Raw genomic sequence first — 24,904 nt, forward strand, 5'->3', positions numbered from 1 at the left:
CACACAGGAACTGCTTTTTTTTTCTTTTTTTTTTAAGAAAAAGGAATATTATCAGAAAAATGTACCTCCATAGCCGATCACCTGACACCCTTTAAGTGATGAAAATTAAGGATATTTAAAGCATGCATTAATAGTTGATTTACAGTTAGTTTTATCCTATCAGGGAGTAATCCCCGTTTTCTTTCTTTCTTTCTTTTTTTTTTTGTTATCGTTAATCTACACTTACATGAAGAATATTATGTTTACTAGGCTCTCCCCTATACCAGGTCCCCCCTATAAACCCCTTTACAGTCACTGTCCATCAGCATAGCAAAATGTTGTAGAATCACTACTTGTCTTCTCTGTGTTGTACAGACCTCCCCTTTCTCCCCCCCCATTATGCATGCTAATCTTAATACCCCCCTTCTTCTTCCTCCCCTTATCCCTCCCTACACACCCATCCTCCCCAGTCCCTTTCCCTTTGGTACCTGTTAGTTCATTCTTGGGTTTTGTGATTGCACTGCTGTTTTGTTCCTTCAGTTTTTCCCTTGGTCTTATTCTCTGCAGATGAGTGAAATCATTTGGTATTTCTCTTTCTCCACTTGGCTTATTTCACTGAGCATAATACCCTCCAGCTCCATCCATGTTACTGCAAATGGTAGGATTTGCCTTCTTCTTATGGCTGAGTAGTATTCCATTATGTATATGTACCACATCTTCTTTATTCATTCATCTACCGATGGACATTTCGGTTGCTTCCAATTCTTGGCTGTTGTAAATAGTGCTGCAATAAACATAGGGGTGCATCTGTCTTTCTCAAACTTGATTGCTGCGTTCTTAGGGTAAATTCCTAGGAGTGGAATTCCTGGGCCAAATGGTAAGTCTGTTTTGAGCATTTTGATGAACCTCCATACTGCTTTCCACAATGGTTGAACTAATTTACATTCCCACCAGCAGTGTAGGAGGGTTCCCCTTTCTCCACAGCCTCACCAACATTTGTTGTTGTTTGTCCTTTGGATGGCAGCCATCCTTACTGGTGTGAGGTGATACCTCATTGTAGTTTTAATTTGCATTTCTCTGATAATTAGTGATGTGGAGCATCTTTTCATGTGTCTGTAGGCCATCTGTATTTCTTTTTTGGAGAACTGTTCAGTTCCTCTGCCCATTTTTTAATTGGATTATTTGTTTTTTGTTTGTTGAGGCGTCTGAGCTCTTTATATATTTTGGACATCAAGCCTTTATCAAATCTGTCATTTACAAATATATTCTCCCATACTGTAGGGTTCCTTTTTGCTCTATTGATGGTGTCTTTTGCTTTACAGAAGCTTTTCAGCTTAATATAGTCTCACGTGTTCATTTTTGCTGTTATTTTCCTTGCCCGGGGAGATATATTCAAGAAGAGGTCACTCATGTTTATGTCTAAGGTTTTTGCCTATGTTTTTTTCCAAGAGTTTAATGGTTTCATGACTTACATTCAGGTCTTTGATCCATTTTGAGTTTACCTTTGTATATGGGGTTAGGCAATGGTCCAGTTTCATTCTCCTACATGTAGCTGTCCAGTTTGGCCAGCACCATCTGTTGAAGAGACTGTCATTTCACCATTGTATGTCCATGGCTCCTTTATCAAATATTAATTGACCATATATGATTGGGTTAATGTCTGGAGTCTCTAGTCTGTTCCACTGGTCTATGGCTCTGTTCTTGTGCCAGTACCAAATTGCCTTGATTACTATGGCTTTGTAGTAGAGCTTGAAGTTGGGGAGTGAGTTCCCCCCTACTTTATTTTTCTTTCTCAGGATTGCTTTGGCTATTCGCAGTCTTTGGTGATTCCATATGAATTTTTGTATTTGTTCCAGTTCATTGAAGAATGTTGCTGGTAATTTGATAGGGATTGCATCAAATCTGTATATTGCTTTGGGCAGGATGGCCATTTTGACGATATTAATTCTTCCTAGCCACGAGCATGGGATGAGTTTCCATTTGTTAGTGTCCCCTTTAATTTCTCTTAAGAGTGATTTGTAGTTTTCAGAGTATAGGTCTTTCACTTCTTTGGTTAGGTTTATTCCTAGGTATTTTATTCTTTTTGATGCTATTGTGAATGGAATTGTTCTCCTGATTTCTCTTTCTATTGGTTCATTGTTAGTGTATAGGAAAGCTACAGATTTCTGTGTGTTAATTTTGTATCCTGCAACTTTGCTGTATTCTGATATCAGTTCTAGTAGTTTTGGGGGTGGAGTCTTTAGGTTTTTTATGTACAATATCATGTCATCTGCAAATAGTGACAGTTTAACTTCTTCTTTACCAATCTGGATTCCTTGTATTTCTTTGTTTTGTCTGATTGCCGTGGCTAGGACCTCCAGTACTATGTTAAATAACAGTGGGGAGAATGGCATCCCTGTCTAGTTCCCAATCTCAGAGGAAAAGCTTTCAGCTTCTCGCTCTTCAGTATAATGTTGGCTGTGGGTTTATGGTATATCGCCTTTATTATGGTGAGGTACTTGCCTTCTATTCCCATTTTGCTGAGAGTTTTTATCATGAATGGATGTTGAATTTTGTCAAATGCTTTTTCAGCATCTATGGAGATGATCATGTGGTTTTTTTCCTTCTTGTTGTTGATGTGGTGGATGATGTTGATGGATTTTCGAATGTGTACCATCCTTGCATCCCTGGGATGGATCCCACTTGGTCATGGTGTACGATCTGTTTGATGTATTTTTGAATTCGGTTTGCTAATATTTTGTTGAGTATTTTTGGATCTACGTTCATCAGGGATAATGGTCTGTAGTTTTCTTTTTTGGTGGGGTCTTTGCCTGGTTTTGTTATACGGGTAATGTTGGCTTCATAGAATGAGTTTGAGAGTATTCCCTCCTCTTCTATTTTTTGGAAAACTTTAAGGGGTATGGGCATTATGTCTTCCCTGTATGTCTGATAAAATTCCGAGGTGAATCCATCTGGCCCGGGGGTTTTGTTCTTTGGTAGTTTTTTGATTACCGCTTCAATTTCATTGCTGGTAATTGGTCTGTTTAGATTTTCTGTTTCTTTCTGGGTCAGTCTTGGAAGGTTGTATTTTTCTCAGAAGTTGTCCATTTCTCCTAGGTTTCCCAGCGTGTTAGCATACAGGTTTTCATAGTACTCTCTAATAATTCTTTGTATTTCTGTGGGGTCCATCGTGATTTTTCCTTTCTCGTTTCTGATTCTGTTGATTTGTGTTGACTCTCTTTTCCTCTTAATAAGTCTGGCTAGAGGCTTATCTATTTTGTTTATTTTCTCGAAGAAGCAGCTCTTGGTTTCATTGATTTTTGCTATTGTTTTATTCTTCTCAATTTTATTTATTTCTTCTCTGATCTTTATCATGTCCCTCCTTCTGCTGACCTTAGGCCTCATTTGTTCTTCTTTTTCCAATTTCGATAATTGTGACATTAGACCATTCATTTGGGATTGTTCTTCCTTCTTTAAATATGCCTGGATTGCTATATACTTTCCTCTTAAGACTGCTTTTGCTGTATCCCACAGTAGTTGGGGCTTTGTGTTGTTGTTGTCGTTTGTTTCCATATATTGCTGGATCTCCATTTTGATTTGGTCATTGATCCATTGATTATTTAGGAGCGTGTTGTTAAGCCTCCATGTGTTTGTGAGCCTTTTTGCTTTCTTCATACGGTTTATTTCTAGTTTTATGCCTTTGTGGTCTGAAAAGTTGGTTGGTAGGATTTCAATCTTTTTGAATTTACTGAGGCACTTTTGTGAGCTAGTATGTGGTCTATTCTGGAGAACGTTCCTTGTGCTCTTGAGAAGAATGTGTATCGTGTTGCTTTTGGATGTAGAATTCTGTAGATGTCTATTAGGTCCATCTGTTCTAGTGTGTTGTTCAGTGCCTCTGTATCCTTACTTATTTTCTATCTGGTGGATCTGTCCTTTGGAGTGAGTGTTGTGTTGAAGTCTCCCAGGATGAATGCATTGCATTCTATTTCCTCATTTAGTTCTGTTAGTATTTGTTTTAGATATCTTGGTGCTCCTGTATTGGGTGCCTATGTATTTATATTGGTTATATCCTTTTCTTGGACTGAGCCCTTTATCATTATGTAACGTCCTTCTTTATCTTTTGTTACTTTCTTTATTTTCAAGTCTGTTTTGTCTGATACTAGTATTGCATCACCTGCTTTTTTCTCTCTGTTGTTTGCATGAAATATCTTTTTCCTTCCCTTGACTTTAAGTCTGTGCATGTCTTTGGGCTTGAGGTGAGTCTCTTGTAAGCAGCATATGGATGGATCTTGCTTTTTTATCCATTCTATTACTCTGTGTCTTTTGATTGGTGCATTCAGTCCATTTACATTTAGGGTGATTATTGAAAGGTATGTGCTTATTGACATTGCAGGCTTTAAGTTTGTGGTTACCAAAGGTTCAGGGTTAGCTTCTTTACTATCTTACTGTCTAACTTAACTCGCTTGTTGAGCTATTATAAACACGGTCTGATGATTCTTTATTTCTCTCCCTTCTTATTCCTCCTCCTCCCTTCTTCATATGTTGGGTGTTTTGTTCTGTGCTCTTTTTAGGAGTGCTCCCATCTAGAGCAGTCCCTGTAAGATGCCCTGTAGAGGTGGTTTGTGGGAGGCAAATTCCCTCAACTTTTGCTTGTCTGGGAATTGTTTAATCCCTCCTTCACATTTAAATGATAATTGTGCTGGATACAGTAGTCTTGGTTTAAGGCCCTTCTGTTTCATTGCATTAAGTATATCATGCCATTCTCTTCTGGCCTGTAGGGTTTCTGTTGAGAAGTCTGATGATAGCCTGATGGGTTTTCCTTTGTAGGTGACCTTTTTTTTCTCTCTGGCTGCCTTTAATACTTTGTCCTTATCTTTGATCTTTGCCATTTTAATTATTATGTGTCTTGGTGTTGCCCTCCTTGGATCCCTTGTCATGGTAGTTCTGTGTACCTCTGTGGTCTAACAGGCCATTTCCTCCCCTAATTTGGGGAAGTTTTGAGTAATTATTTCTTCAAAGACACTTTCTATTCCTTTTTCTCCCTCTTCTTCTTCTGGTACCCCTATAATGCAGATATTGTTCTGTTTTGATTGGTCACTCAGCTCTCTTAGAATTCTTTCATTCCTGGAGATCATTTTATCTCTCTCTGCATCAGCTTCTCTGCGTTCCTGTTCTCTGTTTTCTAGTCCATTAATGGTCTCTTGCATCTCGTCCATTCTCTTTTGATGTCCTTCCAGAGCTTGTTTTATTTCTGTATTCTCCTTCCTTAGTTCTTGAATATTTCTCTGCAAGTCCATCAGTATGGTTGTGACTTTTGTTTTGAATTCTTTTTCAGGAAGACTGGTTAAATCTATCTCCCCAGGTTCCTTCTCAGGGGAAGATGTAGCAGATGCCGAAGCTGTCTGGGTTTGTCTTGTCTAGATCAAATTTTTTTGCCTTTTCATGTTGATAGGTGCTATTGACTGTCAGCTGGGAGAGCCAAACTTTCCACTTGCTACTGGCCTTTCTTTACTGGGACAACTGCAACCCCTAGTGTCTTGTGTTGGGCAATTGCGTGTAGACTGGGTCTTCGTTTCTTGCCCGGCCGGTATGGAGGAAGCTCCCTTGCTGAGGGTGTGGCCAGCCACAGGTGCTTCTCTGCTATGGCTGCACCCCAGAGGGGTAATGGACGGGGGGCTGTTTGGCTGTTTACCTCCGTGAGGGGTCTCAGAGCTATTGCCCAGGGGGTTAGTCCACCCAGTTTTCCCTGGAATTTCCAGCTTCTGGACTGTGACCACGGTTGTTTCCGTCCAGCTGTTGTGTACCTGTCCCTTTAAGACTTTCAAAAAGCACTCGCTTTTCTTTGTCACAGGGGCATCAGCTTCGGGACCCGCTCAGAGGTCTTGCTGCCCTGTTTCCCTAGTTTCCAGCCCTCCATGCATGCACTGTGTCTGTGCTCTGGTGCGGATGGCTAGGGCTGGGTGTTTAGCAGTCCTGGGCTCCCTCTCCCTCCCTGCTCTGACCCCTATCCTCCTGCTGGGAGCTGGGGTGAGGGGCACTTGGGTCCCGCTGGGCTGGGGCTTGTATCTTACCCCTTTCACCAGGCCCTGGGCTCTTGCACATGTCGATGTAGTCTGGCTATTGTCCTGTATCCTCTGGTCTCTCTTTTAGGATTAGTTGTATTTATTGTATTTTTGAAAATATATATGTTTTTGGGAGGAGGTTCCCACTGTACTACTCACTCCGCCATCTTGGCTCTGCCTGTTTTTTTTTTTTATGATGACTCTCATTCATGGTAGCCTATTTCATTTATTATTAGGTGATTTAAAAAAAATTAGTTTATTTTAATTTTTGAGAATTATGAAGGGTTACTGTAGGGTGGCTTTCTGCCACATAACATTTGGTTTATTGGATCCACAGGCAAAAAGGAACATATATCCACAGCCACTTTGGAGCGTCCTGCCTCAATGTCACCATCCTCACCTTGCAGAACTTCTTAGGTGTCTCCTCAGCCCAGGCCTATTAGGAACCTTGCCTCTTGTATTTGTTTACTGGTACTATGAAAAGTTTATCTCACTGTTCTTTTTCTTCTTTCCCCACTTGCTTCTTGATTTTGCTCCACATATCTTTTCTTTATCTTCATCTTTGGAGATTCCTATGATTTCTTTGAACACAGCTCTTTAAAAAACAAATGTGCTATAGTTATGCAGGGTCAGTTTGCCTTGCCTTGCCAGACTGGAACATCAATTCTATGATTTGCTAACATCAGAGTCAGTCCATGATCATCATAGGCTTCTTTTAGAGCTCTGCAGCATTTCTGGGTATAAAGTGCTTATTATAGAGTCTCCAGTGCTAGATCTAGATTTATTCAATTTTTTCCCTAATACGTTAGACTTTTTTGAGCTTTATGAAAATCCAGTTATATTATCAGATAATTAAACTGGTTATTTTAATCAAATATGCATAAAATGAAATACCGAATTGTATCATCTCAAAAGAAGCATAGGTAGGAAAATAGTTGCCAAGAAAAGTTGTATATATGCTCTTTAAATTTTGCTCAAATTCATCCTTTTGATCTTGTCTAAAATTACAGATAGCATATGGAAAGAGCATGGAATGTTGGGTCAGAAAAAATCACTGTAATCTCTGCTTAGTCATTAAGCATGTGATTTTCAACAATATAATAAATTTATATGAGCCTGAATTTCCTTACTTCATATAATGGAGATAATTTCCATTTGTAGGGGAAATCTCCATTTACTAGGGTATCTCTTTCTGTACCAGGAAGGAAAGGATGATTAAATCTCTAGAGACTGATATGTTTCTAGGCAACTGATAAAATCTGCATACCGACCTCACCTTGTTTACTGTGCTTTGCCCACTATCTTCCCATAACTGGCTTCTTCCTTCCTCAACATCCTCTTTTGTGTTTAGCTAGAGATGGTAGTTAAAGGGGTAGCTTGGGCCATTTCAATTGTTACTCAGTTTTCCTGGGTTTCTTCCATGAGTGGTATACATGTTGTTAAACTTCTGTTTGTTTTTCTCATGTTAATCTGTATTTTATTACAGGGCTCTCTCAGCCAAGAACCTAGATAGAAAGATAGAGGAAAAATGATTTTTTCCTCCCCTAGTTTGGTAACTTACCATGGCACCTGTTGAGATACCATATTTACTTCAGAGCCTGCAAATGGGATCTGGAAGACTGGCAGAAGCTGGCAAAAAGTAAGAATTCTTACCAAAGTCAGCTCTCCTGGATCTCTCTCTGTCTGACCTGTTGAGAGGAGAAGGTAGAAATTTCTAGTCCCTCCCTTTCCTAATTTAGATTAGCGAGAGAAAATAATCTTGTGAACTAGTTCCTGGGGTATAGTGACTCTGTAAAGGATTTTTGTGAGTACTCATTTCTATTGTTCCCTTTCCTCCCAGAAATGATCATTGTTTTCTTTTCACTCTATCCTTTGTGCCCTTTGTTATAAGAAGGAGAACATAGGCAAGATAATGTTTCCCTTTTGCCTTGTTCTATGTCTTGAGAGCTTGGCTTTGTGACCAGTGAGGATATTCTCTCTAGTGCTGGCCAGCCAAAGTAGGTTGGGGATCTAGAGCTGTAAGTGACAAGCAGCATTCTCTTTTCCAACCGAGCTGGCTCTCAGAGGAGGGGTCCTAGTCCATAAGGGGCTTTTGTCATCTCAACTCCTCTTTTTTCATTAATGTTGGAAAATTCCTATTTCAGCAGTGCCTGTCCAGTATCACAGATTAGCAGGTGTGACTGGAGGCATCTCATGTTCTTGTGGGAAACCTGAGATACTATTTCACTAACACCATTCTTAATGCCAACAAAGGTCTTTGCTTTCTTAGACAATGCTGGGAATGAACTTATTGAATCTGGGGGCTGCATCTTCTATACCCTCTTTTGGGATGCCTTTTACATCCATTGTTAAACCATGAAAAGACTGATTGGCTTGAGTTCTATTGAGATAAGTATACCATTGAATATCCTACTCATCAATGGCTAAAGGATAGATCTTTCTGAATTGGAAAAGCTGTATTTGAAAAATTTTTTAGAGAGCTCTCATCCTGAACAACTGTCTTTTTGGTATTTAGAGGGAGGTGAAATTGGAGAGAATGCAAAAACGAGTATGACATCTAGTCTTAGAGTCTTCTTTAACAAGATGAGATTATACAAAGCCCTCTTTAACCTCTGCTTTCAGAAGATCCTACCAAATTTAGAGAAGAGTTAGAAAGACCAGTGGACATTCACAATCTCACTAAGAGGTACCCTGATTGGCTGCTAAGGAGTGCTTTTCCCATCCATTTATTATATTGTAGTTAACAAACCAGCCAGATGGACCCCCTGGGGAAAATGTCCCTCACAGGAAAACAAAAAAACAGAATTTCTCCCAGGCCTCTTATAATGATCAAGAAATGGCTCAGCTGGAGGCTGATGTTAAGGGGCTGACAGAAGCAATAGAGGAGGTTTTTTCTTCTTACGGTTGAATTGTACACTCAGATAATAAGGTAAGCTTTTATACAGACATTATATGGGTGTACTGCATTAGACCCTGAAGCTCCAGCATGTAGAAATTTTTTTGCTCTTGAGAAGAAAATTGAAGATAATGTATTTGGATGGGTGGCTCAGACCCTAGGTATCATTAGGCTGCAATCCAATTCTTTGAGGAATTAGAACCAACTTTCTTTGTCTTAAAAGTTTTGTAAAACCATAAATGCAGCTCTAGAAGCAATTCAAAAGCCATCTATCCTTACCAATCACCAAACCTCTCCTGTTCATCTCAAAATGTTTACAGATACTATAAAAGGACAATGTTTCAGGACATTGGAAATATAATTGTTTTGAATTTAAGAAAAAGGACAAATTTAAACAGTAATTACCTTAGATCTCTGATAATAGGCAGATATATTCCCCCCAAACTGCACCTTATAGAAAACTTAGATACTTTCTCTGTGCCTTAGAGATATAAATTTTCTACCCTGTGTTTTCTAGAAGCTGAAAGATAGTTCTGTGAAATACAAACTTCAGGGAAATGGTTCTTATTAGTTTAGAAATTCAGCAGATAAAAAAATCTTAAGTGTCTTCTTCACCAATATTAGTAAAAAAATCTCTATCTATCTTAGTGAATAAACTTATTCAAACTCCAAGAAACACAGTTTGAATCTAACTGTTCTTTATAAACTAGTGAGTTTTGTAGTGTATGTACATCATGGCTAAAATTTTATAATGAAAGCTATGAGATTTGATTTTTTTTTTGTGTGTGTGTGTGTGTGTGTGTATATAAAATAGATGTGATGTTTTTCTATCTCAAGATGGTATTGCCAAAATTAATTTGTAAAACCTATTTGGTGGGCTTGAAGGAAAATGCTTGTATGGATTGGGTGTTTCAAAACTCTTAGAAATATAGAAACTAGCCCTAATATTTTTCAAGTTCAGGTGATCTGAAATAATCTTTGATAAATAAAAGTTAGTTGAAGTTTGTTGGTTTGATTAAAATAGATTTGTCTTTGGAGTTAATATAATGTGGACATATTACTTTTATTCTACCTGGTTTTACTACTCAAATAAGCTCATGTTATCTATGTTACAAAATTTGTCAACAAGAGAAAATAATTTAAAATGATTGTTGACTTTATTTAATGTCTCATGAAAATTTCAGAATAATCTAAATATGACTGTTAAGAACAAGGAATTAAATAGATATAGGTGGAATGAAAGTCTATAAATTAACTTTTCAACAATGATGAGATTTTTGTAAGCTATATCTACTTTGAAATAGCTTCCAAAATCTTTTTTGGTAACTTGAAACCTTAAAATTTTGCTAAGTTCAATAATAGAAATACATTGAATATCTATATCATTTCTTAGTAAGATAAAATATTGAACATTACTCACTGAACATTGGTTTATCTGCTTTCAGTTTCTTATTACAGAGAAACTACAGATACTTGGGTCTATTAGTAAACATCTTGTGCTACACGGGTAAATTTATGAATAAATCTCTAGAAGCATATGCCTTCTTTTAATAGTGTAATTTTTCAATCTAAAGAATGCTGGTATAGCAGTTTATAATTGCTTACGTACAAGTTTTCATTAGAAATTAAGGTTTCTAAAACTTAATTTTAATTAGTATACATAATTAAAACTCACAACAATATTAAGGGAAACTATCTCTGTATGCAAGTAAAGTAGGATATATTTTGGGGTAAGAAAAAGAATGAGATATGGAGATGCATTTTTGTTAAGGGAAATGGAAGTAATACAGTATTAAAAACAACAGGCTATTTCAGAACAGTGAAGAGGAGAATACATAAATTTAAATGGATATGGAAAGTCAAGAAGAGAGAAAGAGAATCTTTGTGTGGCCAAGCTGGCTAAAATTCAATTGTTATTATAAGGGTTTAAAAAGTTTAGCTTTATATAAATACACTGTTGATATTAAAGCTTAACTTAATTTTCTTTCATCTGCTAAAAGAACAAAGTTTTCTTGGACTATTGGTCTGCTCCTGATAAAAGATTAAATCCTTTCACAATACCTTAAGTAATCTGCCTGGAAAGCTAAGATTTTGATGTATCAAAATAATATCCTGGGCTTCATATTGTCCTCATCAGGTCTTCAATTACCTAAGATAATGGAATCTTCTCAATATTAAAAGAGTGAGGTTTTGTTCACAACTGTGTATGTGGCTTCCTGAATTTGCCTTTAAAATCTTTTATCATCACCTTGGTCAAATAGATAATTAAGTTGTTTCATAATGATCTGTGGTCCTATTCAATCAAATGTCCAGAACCTTTCAACAGTTTTGACCAATTTCCCAAAATCAAAATTCTAAAAATTTTTTTGACCCAGGACTGACTTTGGGATTTTCCAGAGGTTTCTTGGAACATCTCAAAAGGTTTGCTTTCTTTCCTTATGAAAAGGGAGAGGTTACATCAATTAGGTTTATTTGATAAGTTGTTATATAGGAAGCATTGTCAAATAAGAAGTATAACTAAACCTTCTTTACATTATATTTGTAGGGGTATATAGTATTAATATAAGTATTCCAGAATTTATTTGACACTTCTGGAAATCTGATATTCTTGGTAGGTTCTCAGTCACAATTCTAGTTATCATCTTAAAATGGTGTATGTCACAGACATAACCAAATTTCCTTATCAATTACATTATAATAAACTCTCATCAGATCTTTAACTATGGCCATTTTTAAGTTGTTTTATCATTTATATACAGTTACTATTTTACTCTGATGCTTTTGCAAAAGTGCTCCATCTTTAAGACCATCCATGGAAAGGATTCTGATAAGTACAACTTACTGATAACTTTCAGATCATACCACTGAAGAGGCTAAGAATTGATAGAACTTAATGGAGAAACTGATAGATTCATAAAACTTCTAGTGAAAGATCAAGATCAGCAATAATTCATTATATTGGGCTGAATTGATTCATGAGGATGTCTTTTTGTTTGAAACATTGCTGGATCTGATTCTTTAACATTTTGCTGTTCTAGATTTAAGGAAGTATGTTTCTCTTATCTATGATTTATAGCAGTTTGGTAAACTATACTTTTGTGAGCAGAAATGAGACAATTATATTTTCTCCCTACTTGGTCCCTCCTGAATTTGGAAAGTCATATTGAGTATCCTTATTTTCATGGTAATAGTTATTTGTGTAAGTTCAAAAAGAGCATGTTCTCCTTGTAACAGGGCACAATTATAAATATTGGTTATATTACCAAGGCTTGACTGGAATATCATATTTGAGAGTGATGTGCATACACTCAGATATGATCAGATAGTTTTAAGGAATTAATGTTGACTTTATGGAAACAACAAAGCCCCTTGAAAAAACATCCTCCAGATACCTTGCTTATAGGGTTCTCAATGGCCTTACCAAGTGAGTAAAGAAGGTCACTTCTTGAAAGGTCCAGGAACCTCAGGCTATATTGGAGACCTTAGCCAAACCTATAGGGATTGCAGGCAAAGTCTGATGGGGAGTCCTTGGCTTCCTAGCTTTGAGGTGGTTTAAATGTCCAATCTGAGATTTCTGAAGAAATTTCAAGCAAAACAGACTTAAAAAGAACATAGATGGTCAATCACTATTCTTGCTGCATTTATGTCAATAATCATCCACAGTTTAATGAAACTACACTTATTTTTAAAGTAAATTGGTCTTATTGTGATTGGTAGAAATGAGAGTGATTATAGAGAAAAAATGTTTCAGTAGAAGCTATAATAATACACTTTTCTGGATATCAGATTCTAGTACTGTTACTCTTGTTTTCTACCTGTAAACTGGACTAGATCCTGAATTTTTCTAGTTTCCTCAACTATCTAGCAACACCTTCCAAACTAATGTTTCCAGTTTTCTCCCACATTTTTGACTTTGAATCACTAAGAACAAAAGTACGCTCTTCCCAAAGTGCTGCAAACTGAAGCTGGACAACGTACTATACACTTCAGAGAAACCACAATATCTCATGTATGGACAATCTTAATCCCTAGCGCTGCGGGGGCCACTCAAGTCACAAGAGACATTCAAACTGTAAGCCAGGAAAGTCAATCAGATTGCCACTGTCTGGCCTCACTGCATCTGAAGAATACTTCAAGCCTGACATCGAGAATGGCTGTTTTCAGGACTCAAACTCAGTTTAGAGTCTGCTTTATTTTCATTTTTTTGTTTTTTTCCCTAGAAATGCCTCTTGAAATGAGACACAACTATTTAATTGAATTTATCTGTTTTCAAGATTAAGAGACTGGGTATATATATATATATGAGCTAGTTTGCACATCTATAGGAAGTTTACCCAGGGACAGATGGGATGGTCAGTCACAGTCACGGGAGTACTGGCCCAAGGGAATGGTGGAGAGGAAATGCGCATTCTCTCCTCTCAGTTCCTGTTATGTGATTGGTCAGGCATCCTGCAGTCACCAGAGATCCTCCCACAGAGCTCCTCCCAGTGCTAGGGGCAGGGAAGCAGAGTGGAGAGAGGGTTGTGAGAGAGAACTAGGAGAGAATGGTGGCTGCTAGTGGGAAGCCACTGAGCCCTGGTGCCCGGAGAGAATTAAGCCTGTACTGGAAAGCAAGAGGGAGCCGTGCCAGAACCAGGAGAGACTGATAACTATGCTGTGAGAATAAATGTGGTACCCCTTTTAAAACCACCAACTTCTTGCCCTTGTCTTTATTTAGTCTCACTGATTTCATAGTAAACTTACTCCAGGCGGTGAGCTCCCCGCTCCTGGAGCAACTCTGCGTCAGTGAGAGATGGGACAATCTATCAACTCAGCTTCTGGACTGTGAAACTTCAGTGCTTTGGGAAGAGGGTAGTTTTTGTTCTTAGTGATGCCAAGTCAAAACTTCACAGGTGGGACTGAAGGGAAGCATAAAAATTATCTTAAGCTGGTTATTTTTAAGAAACAAGTTCTGAAAACCAGTAAGAGTTACCCCCTCATAAGAAACATTTAAATAATGGAAATCTCCATTTGTAAGGGTGTCTCCCTCTCTGAACCAGGAAGAGTATGACTAAATATCAAGAAACTCTCACCAGTGTATAAGGCAACAACTTAAATCTATATAACAACCTTATCCTTATTTACTAATCTTTACCTACTAACCTCCCTTAAGTGGCTTCCTTCCCCCACCCTCAACATTGTCTTTTGCCTTTAGCTGGAGACTGTAAGTAAGTTACTCATTTTTCCTGGGTATCTGCCCCATGTATAGAGGAGGTATATATGTTATTAAATTTCTGTTTTTTTCTTGCTAATCTGTATTTTGTGTGTATGTGGGGGGGTCTCAGCAAAGAACCTAGAAGGGTAGAGGAAAAATTATTTTTCCACCCGCACGTAGTGGACACTTGGAGAGTATTGAGTTTTCTTTCCTTCTTATGGAGTCTTTGAGCTAATGTGATTAAATATGACTTCCAAAAATATATCTAGAATTTTTAATGATATTCATTCACTTCTAAGGCAAATCTATCAGCCTTATCTCTGTATTAAGTTGAGAGTTAATTTTTAAAAATAGTGCAGAGTATAACTCCTACCTATACAAATTAAGTTACTTTTAAGATATGGGAAGTTAGCTCTGATTGTAGTTAAAAATGTGAACAATGTTTATGTAACTTTAGTTAGGCAACATCTGGGACTGATCTCCAGAACTTTGATTAACAGAACCAGCCTGATGAATCCCAGATGTTTAAACATGGCTATGTTTCTGAGACTTACTGGATTATGAGAGTGAATACATGGAAGGAAGGGAAACATTTACAAGAACTAGGTGTCAAAGTAGCCAAGGGGGTATTTCGGTGTTGGCTTAGTTGGAGTTACGGGGGAAATCTTTCCAAATGAACATCCCCTTTAAAGTTTTATATGTGTTATTTAGACAAAGATCCTATCTTTGATGACCTCAATAGTATGTCTTAATAAATTTCACTCATATTTGTTCATGCACAAATGTATTTTCGAGCATCTACTATATCTGAAGTCCTGTGGTTAGAAAGACAAATAATAAACATTCCCTGCCTTTGAGTCACTCAGTTTAGTGAAGGACATGGGCATGTGAATAGTAATTATAATCAATTATAACTGCTGTACTGAAGGGCTGTGTGCACGAAGTAACCAGTTCTGCCAAGGAAGTTAGGATGATTTCAAAGAGAAGACAATGGGCCCAGGATTTCTCTACATTATTCCTTTTGAGCTGCATTTAGCTGTGCTATAATATAATAACAACTTCCATAGGAACGTATGCCTAGATCACCAGACCATTTGTCATGTCATAAAAATATATTTAAACAGCAATTTCTGAAATCATAAAACTAAAGCATTTTGACAATACAGTGTGACAATGGAAAACACACGATTAATAATTATGTGGATGTCCTATCATTTGGTAAAGTTTCTAAACAATATTTTCATCTTTCTTCTCCACAAATTGTGATTTTAAGTGAAGGAATGCCTTTACTTTTTGTAACCTTTCTCTCCTACATGGGCAGGAAAGGAAAATCAGAAATGTTCTGAGTTCAAAATTAGTTTAGAAGCTTTTGTGGGGAAATATCCAGTTGTTTTGTGATATACTTTAGTCCTCATAAAATCTACATTTTTCTCCCAAGGAAATATCAATTCTGAATGAAAAGAAACAAAACAGGCATCCTAATGAGAAGACCAAAGTCCCCTATTGACAGTTTTGAGCAGATTTAAAACTGCAGTGTTAAGCATAAAATAGTAACCTGATGACAAGAATAAAAAAGCTAATTCTTACACAAAGATTTTCAGTGAAAACTAATGACCCATTAGGTTCAAATGTTCTTCAATTTCTTTATCTAGCCATGACTAGCAATTTCTTTCTTTTATTTTATATTCAATGTATCAATACTTCCTTCTGTATAGGCCATCAAATCTAAATTGTCCATTTACTCCTATAAATTCTTCCTTTGAAGAAACAAATATACCAACTGACCTGGGATGTTTCTTCTACTTGGACAGTCTCCTAAACCTGCAACCCTTCACACAGCAAAGCTTACTCATCTTTGAAAACCTGGTTCAAATGGTGGTTCCTCAGAGAGGACTCCCCCAGTTCTTCTAGGGTTGGTAAAACACAATTGCTACACCTGCCCATATTACCCTATCACATGGTCCTCATCACACCTGTAATTGTACACTCAGGTGTGTCTTTCTCCCCTGATTGTAAGTTCCAGGAGAGCAGGAACATTTTTTAATCTGTTATAATCTGTTTTTAATCTGTTTTAATCTGATAATAATTTATCATTGTATCTCCAGTTCCTTGTACTCACATAGTAGATGCTTGTTGATAATAATGCATTCAAAATCCTTATCACAGTAATAGTTTTGCCCTTATTATTTCTTGTCTGACCTGTCAGGAAGGTAAGTCTTACCTTGGAGCTTTCAAAACACTCTTCTCTCTTTCTGGACCAACTTTCTCATACATGATTACTTCTTGACTTTCAATTCTCATTTGAACCTCACATCTTCATGGAGATCTTCCTGCACCGAGATTAATGACTGGGTTATTTTCTATTACTTGTTTTCTTCATTAGGCTAATCACAATTTATAGTTACATACTGAATTTTTTCTTAATAGCAAGTTAAGGGCAGGACTGCATCACCCAATGCCTAGTCAGTGTTAGACAGGCAGATGCTATTTTTTTTTAACTAAGTAAATAGAAGTTGCAGCTGTGAATGTTTGGTGACTATCTCTAAGTTTCTTAGGCACAGAACCTGTCATTTTCTTCACTATTATTCTAGTATCTAACATACTTCTTTATATATAGTAAGAATTGATATAAGGTTTTGGAATGTAGCTCTGGGAGGAGGGGTTCCCCGCCCAGGACAAGTTCTCTATGATTTTGGTAAGACCAAAGAAAGACAAAGAGGAAAGTTGGGGAAAAAAAGTTTGGGGAAAAGGGTTTTAACACATTTATTCTCACAGCGGTCACAGGCATCTTTGCACACATGACTGGCTAAAATGCACTCCCCAGCCCGGCTACAGGTTCTGCTCCCTAGTGTGAGCCTAATCCTGTAAGCAGTAGGCGTCAGTCTCTCCTCACTCCCTACCCTCCAAGCTCCCTGCTCTCACACTTGGGCTTAATTCTCCAGGAGCACAGGGACCCCATGGTTCTCTTAACCCTCTCCCAGGGGCAGCCAGCCCCTGCCCCCATGCTCAGGGAGCAACTCTATGGGCTGGTCCCAGGTGACTGGCAGATGCCTGACCAATTATGTACCAGGAACCCAAAGGAAAGAATGGGTGCTTCCTCTTTATCCCTCCCGTGGGCAGGTACTCCTATGACAACCAGTGGCTCTGTCACAAGTAAACATCCCATAATTGGGATGTGCAAACATGCTCTTATTATATATACAATGGACACTATTAAGGGCAGGTGGGAATCTTTGTTAGAAAGTTCCATTTTCCCCATATAGAATCATTAAAAACAATTTTAAAGGTCTTATATAAATCCTGTCACTTATACTCTATATTAGGAAAAAAACAAGTGATATGAATCGTATATATAAGACCATAAAACATCAATTACCAAAACGTAACTATATAAATTCTATTTAGTAAGAACTCCTAGTGTGCAAGGTGCTAATTGACCTCTCAAAACAAGACAAAGACCATCTACTCTAGAAGTTTTATTATTGTAACTGGGGGATATTGCTACTAGTTTTCAATCCATCATGGGGTGAGGTGATTGATACCCCTCTGCTCCCCTACTAGGAGTAGCAGCATATCCAAAATCCAAAATAATTCCCTGTCCAGAGGTCCTCTAGGTCTACACACTCAGTGCCAGACTCCCAGTCCTGACTTGAGGAATGACTAGTGCCTCAGAATGGCATTCTGATGTGCAGAGCCTGAGATCCCCAGGGATGCGAAGGCCCATACTTGCCTGAGGCCTCTGGGCAGGGTCACCAGGGACAGGTGACCCAGGGGTTAACCTGAGTCCTCTGTTAAGGGCACTGTCAGGTACACTGGGATGACACCTCTTTAAAACCTTTCACTTCATTGATACAGTTACTTTCCAGGCCACGGGACAGCATAGGTGAATCATAAAATGACGCACCCGAGGGATTCAGATTCCTATTCAGCCTCAGGGAGGAATCATTTTTTAATGTCATCTAAAAAATTCCCAAATTTTCTTTTTGACTATAACTTATACAAAACTCACTTGCTCTGAGGTCTTCTATGAGCTTTCCTTTTGTCAGGTACAATGATTTTTGCCCAATAACCCAGAATTTTCTTTGAGGCATGCATCCTTAAGAATGATTTTTGTCCTTTTATTAATTAGAGTTACAATAGCTCTTGATATGCATTAGCTGTTGAAAGAAACAAACATTTTACAAGTTAGTTTCATATACTTAATTTATCCTAATCACAGCATGAGAAAGGCTTTGTTGCTCTTCTATAGGTGTGTTTTAGCTGTCAACAAAATTATCTGTGGAACTAGAAAATAATAAATAATAAATGTAAATGTAAGCAGCTGCAGCAGACCCATGAATGTGAATCCCCACGTGTACCTGGGCAAGTATAATTTTAAAGAATATGAGGTAAGAACTGTGAGTTTTCAGTGTCAGTGCCCAGGTTCTACAGTAAGATCTGTGAATTAAGTACCTTTTCAGGCAATTACCAGCTGTACTGTCTGGGACAAATTAGCTTCTCTGAGCTTTCATTTCCTTATCTACATAATGGAATTACAGTGATCAATATGATTAAATGAAACAAAAATTGCTAGAATCAGTAACAACTAACATGCTACATTTCTTGTTTACTAAGTGACAGACATTCACTGAGAGTTTTACATGTAATATCTCAGTTCATGCTCAGAATAGCCCTGGGGTAGGTACTAGCAGTATTTTCATTCTATAGATGGCAAAATGAAGGTCTTTGAAATAATAATTTGCCCAGATTTCAAAGCAAGCAAAGTGCCCAGATTGGGATTTAAGTCTATGTTGGCTAATATTAAATTGGTGCTTTTAATCATTATTCTATGCCATCTTAATACAGTGTCCAGAATGTAATAAATACCAAATATGTAATATTACTATTATTGTCATTATTCTCTTTAGTCTCAAATCAAATCACAACTTCAATGGTATATGTGTGCTCTGCAAACTATTTAATGGACCTATATTTTAAAATGTCAAGCGAGGCAGAATCCAATGAAAGCAACAGATTTTAGACTGTTAGTGTAGTATTAAAATGCAAAATGGGTTTTTAGAAGGGATTGGAGAATTAAAAGAAAAAAGTAAAATTTAAAACTGAAAAGAGAATTGATGAAGGGAGAGAAGGACAGCAAAGGAGCTAGCATTTTCACCACCCTCCCCAGTGAATTGGGAAATCAATGGCTACAGTAGACCCATCCACATGCGTGGGAGTCTATATGACAGACATGTGACTGCACCGCCACCGGGATAGTCTGTAGGCCAGCCATCTTATTGTGAAGACTCACTGAGGGGACAGTGTGAACTGCATATAAGATTTGCGGGCCACCAGTAGTACTTTGGGAGGAGGCCAGGTGGAAGCCAGGGGAAGAAAATGGTAGAGATTGTTGCTTAAAATGGCAACACCAGATTCTGTGGGTGTCTTACTAAAGTACTTCCCTGTTGTCTCAGTGGGATTACTGATCTGAAGAGTGCCAGTAACCAGGAATTAATGCCATCATGGTTCAATATTAGCATCTAATTCTAGATTCCTAATCTGTTTAAATGTCTGTTCATGGAACCACATTCAGAATAAAGCTGGGCCTCCAAGTTCTATCTGTATCCCCTGTATAGCTTGCTGATGCCTCCTGAAGTGTCTGGAGCTCATGGCTTTCCCAAAGAGCATCATGCTTCTAAACCAAGCTCAACACAGTTATATTTTTCATCCCTGCCTCTGCCTAACCAAGGAAACTGTCTTAAAGAAAATAGCACTTGATGGAGATTGAATTTTATGGGACATGGTTAGTCATTCTTATAAGTACAGTTTCTCCATTTAAAGAGTGCATAATAATCATGCATGTATTATGCTTTTTTAACATGGTTTTTAAAAATTATAGAAATTAACCAGAAGATTGTAGTTCTGCCTATACACAAAACAAGTTTGATTTGCATCATGAGACAATTTGTACTTTTGTTTCACTGAACTGACTAGTAGTTCAATTGATTTAACTGAAAGAAAAACTTTTTGGTTTTAAAAATAAAACCAATTATTTTTGTTTTGTGTTTGTCTGTAGAAACCATGCATGTAGGCTATGGACACAAAGTACATTAAGTGCTGGTGGCACAAATGCATAGAGAATATGGATGCTACCCTCATGTAGTTAACAACATATGTGTTTTAGGCAATATTGTCCATATTTAGAACTTTACATAGAATACAAAATGCCTCACTGTGAAACTCTTGCACATGCTGAATTTCAGTTAAAAATGCAACTGCTTTTTAATGATTTGTATAGACAATCTAACATGGTTAACAAGGGACAGCTTATAATTTTGTGTCTCTTCTCCCACTTCCTTGCATTCCAGTAACAAGTATGTCTGCTTTCTTCCAGTGCTACTTCAAATAACCAGTTTGAACTGTAGAAAATATTGGAGAGTTCCACCTCAAAAGAAAAATTTTGGCAAGTTTTGAGTGAAAACAGAGAATTATAACAGAAACCACTGTGCATATCTCTACTGCTGAGAGCAGACCTCATGTTTTCACAGTCACCCAGTGCTAATGCAGCAGGAGGGCCTGTCCTAGATTCTTTCTGGCTCCAGACTACTTTATTTCCTTTTTTCTCACCGTAGGAGAATATTTCCTTTTTCCCTGTGTCTCAGGGCCAATGAGACAACATTAGCCCTACTGGGGTTATTCAGCCCTACTTATTAGCCCTAGTTGATATTTATCTTTTTTGTTTTCTTCTTTTCCAATTCTCATACTTTATTATTTCTGCTTCTGTGTGAAGAGGACTAGATGCGCTATTAAATTAAAAGCTGAGGGAATAATAGTTCATTACCACTTCTGAATACTGGTTATGTGCCAGGTGCTTTGTATTCCTTATTTCTAATAGAACAATCCCTAAAGCAAGATGTTAACATCCACATTTAGCAGTTGTGGAAACTGAAACTTGGAGACTAGTGGCGAGTAAGTAGCAAAATTGAGGGGAGATTTCAGGACTGTTACCTTCCAAAGGCTGCACTCTCTTTACTATGCTATGAGTCTATCAACCTGGTCTAGTTTAGCATGGTTTACCTTCCCAGGTATGGAACACTAAACTTCAAGTGGTGACTATGGAACTTTTCTAAGGATTAAGTTTCTTCTTTAATTTTGCTTCTTGCCAGTCTGTCCGGAAACTATAGCTCTAACTGGAAATTCACTAGACTGTGCAGTCCTGTTTGACTTCAAAAGCTCTGCTCCTTGCTCCTTGTGTCCTGCTACTTTGCCTATCAGCATGGTTGATCAGCTGTCACCAGGCACCAACTGCTGGAGGCTACGACGTTTGAACTTCAGTGACTGAGTTTCTTGGAAAAGCTTTCAAGCTTACATATCAGCTGCTCTTTTCTAAACTATTCTTCCTGAAGCAGTATCAGTCAGAATACAGTTACAAGAAACAAAAATCTTACAATTTGAAGCAAAAAATTATTCAAAACAAGGAAGGAATGGTTTCTAGGCAGGTCCTCCAGGAACAACCCTCAGAGCAGAATGATAAACGCCCCAATCAGGGGAGTTTTTCCTTCTGTTACAATCAAGGAATTAGGAATCACAGGCCTCTTTTTGTAATTGCTTCTGGGTATTCCCATGGCAGTGATTGGGCGCTGTAGCACTGTTTCAGAAAGACCCAGCATATCCCTGGCAGTGATCACCCACAGAAAATAGGAAGTGAATCATTGGCCTCCACCCCACTTCCAACTTGTGGAACTTACATGAATAGACCTCATTGGTAGACCCCGCCTGGTATGTAGAACCCTAGCTGCAGGGGAGTTTGAAATACAATTTTCAGTTTCCCAGCCTGCCACACAGAAATGTTTTAGGGAACACTTGGAATAGAAGACCAAAAACCAATTCTTCTTATTCAACAGAGGGTTATTCGGTAAATGTTGATTTGTGTGCATGTGTATTAAAGTGAGATGGAGGATTTTCAGCAAATAGTTAAAATAATGCAAGCAAATGACATTACATACACCATGTGAGTCTCTCAATTATTTAGATGATCAGTGTCTTGCCCTACTGAATGCATACAAATATTTATGTGTCATTAATGATGGTATTTGACAAAGGGGTTTCCTTTCTCAAATGCATAAATGACTTCTTAAAGGAATGAGTCTCTCTTAAATATTCTGTGACTCCAGGCAGAAAGAAGTGTTAGGCAGAAAAATAGACATGAGTGGGTGGACAGAATAAAGCCAATAAAGCCACTTAAAGGGACTCAAATTGTTAACCAGATAAAACAAGAGAGCCAGAAAGGATTCACAAAGTTAATGAGTTAATCAATTCAAGTTCCAAAGGCCAGCAGTGACTTAGAATGTCCAGATATTCTCCAGATAAAGAAAAGTATCAGAGCACAGCCCATGTCTTCATTGTACCAATTAGATCATGCCATTGTAAAATCTACTTAACCTGCAAAAAGGCCCATCTTATTCTTTAACTTAACCTATATGCTGTTTTTCCCTCTTCCTTTGGTCTCTTAATCAAGTAACTTTGTAACCAGGTCAGGAGACAGACCTCAGAAGTGTAAATGAACCTATGTGGACAAAGAATGCCAGGATCTGAATCAACACAGTCACCTAAATAACCCTATTCTTAAGATAAAACTTCAAAGGAATTATAAATCACCTCTATGCATCATGCCTTATGCTGACCCTTACTCAAAAAGCCCTATAAAACCCCAAACCCTAAATCCTTAAGTGTGCCTCCTCTCTGAGGTTTGTGCTCACCTTTCTTCAAGTGTGTCAGTCTCTGTTCTACTCCAGATAAGGAGGGAGAGGCTGCTGAGAGCTCTGATTTGAGCTTCCAAGTTCCTGTCACCTGGGTGACCTGGAAAGAACTGCAGCTGTACAATCTTGCTCTTTAGTAGCCTGCCTGAAAATCTCCTTTCTTTGCCTTTGGGAAGTTCTCAAAACATAATCTCACTCCATCCAGAACTCTGCGGCTGCCCCGAATCCTGGGGTGGTAGGGACTTAGTTCCCATGCTGTACAGATTCAAACGGACACTGGACACCAGGTGACACTGGCTTTAGGAGTTGTCAGGGAATTATGCCCTATGCCGAAAAGCAGTTCAAAGAGCTTCCTTTTCTTCCCTCTTTTTCCTTGCTCTCTGCTTTATTCGAGTAAACCTGCCTTTGTCTGCCTTGGTTCTCTAGCCCACTCCTCCCTTGGTGTGTATTCAAATAAAGCCCTAGCTGTGCTTCACTGCTGTGTTTCTGCCCTTCAGTTCTTCGTTGTGGCAGCAATAAGAACCGAGGAAAATAAACTCAACCCCCAACAGAAGTATAGAGTGTAAGCTCTACAACCCTTATGTTAGAGAGAGACTGGAAAAGAATGGAAGAATAGCTTCTTGGCAAATGCTAGGCATATGTTATATTTCAAATTTAAAAAAATCAGCATTACAGGGAAAATAAAACCAATTCAAAGCAAGTTAATCAATTATAGAGAAGTCAATTAATAGTGGGATCACCAAATTACTACAACAAAAGGCTATGGTTCATCATTTGTTTAAAAGAGAAGCTTTTCTAGAGACTTCAGAAATAACAGTAATGGTAATGACCTATTTTCAAATTGACAACAGCATGAAAATTAACATTTAAACTTTTCATGTCTTTAAATGAACCTTGAAACTAAGTGTCCCTTAACTAATTTATTTCTGTTATTATAAGAATAACAAGAGACATGTACCCCATAAGTGAACATTTTTTTCCTTTGAATTATTTTTAATTGGGCTGTAAACTAGCCATCTCCCACAATTTTATCAAAAAATACAGTATGTATAAAACACAGTGAAAGGGACAAATCATTAATCTTTGAAAAAAGAGTTAACTTTTAAGAAGTGATATCTAAATACAACACCAACTTTTAAAATCTGGATAATGTAAAATCTATTTTGGTTTCTTTAAATCAATTTTTATCTTTCTTGTCTGTTTCTGACAAGGGTGCTGGGGAAAGTTCCTAAGGCTAACCTTCATTTTTCAAAAGCACACTTTGAAATAGGTTTTCATTTTTGCATTCTCTTAAATAACTACAAATATTTTAATTTTATTTTCTACTAGGCTAGTTGGTGTAAGAATTTGAGTCCTAGGAGTTCCGTTTCAAGATGGAAACACAGGAGGATCCTGAACTTGCCTCCTGCATGGATATACCAAATCTACAGCTACCTACATACAGAAAAATTTCCTCTGAAAATAGCAAAAAATAATAAAATAAAATAAAATAATAAAATAATAAAATAAAATAAAATAATAAAATAATAAAATAAAATAAAATAAAACAAGCGAGTGAACCCCACATTGAAATGAGTAGGAGAGGTTGAGATACATGAATCCCATTCCTAGCACAGCAATCCACAATAGAGGGAAAAGAAGTATGCTTCTCCATAAGGAACAAAGGGTTTGAACCCCACATTGGGCACCCCAACCTTTAAGATCTGCACTTGAAAGATAAGTTCCCAAGACATCTAGGTTTTTTTTAAATTGAAGTACATACAATATGTTATGCACAAATCTTAGTGTATAACTCAATGAATTTTGGCATATGTATACACTTATAATCTAAACTTACATCAAAATATCAAACATTCTCACTAATTCTTTTTCCTCATTCATTTATTTAACCCATCTCATCCATCACCCTTTCTTACAGCAGCCAATAGTCTGTTCTGTATCTATGAGTCTATTTCTGTTCTGTTTCAAAATATCTAGCTTTGAGAAGACCAACAGGGTTCGGGTCCACACAAGGATATAGTGAACTGAGAAACAATTCCTAAAGAGTTCCTATATA

The sequence above is a fragment of the Manis javanica genome, chromosome 2, assembly GCF_040802235.1.
Source record: "Manis javanica isolate MJ-LG chromosome 2, MJ_LKY, whole genome shotgun sequence".
Lineage (NCBI taxonomy): Eukaryota > Metazoa > Chordata > Mammalia > Pholidota > Manidae > Manis > Manis javanica.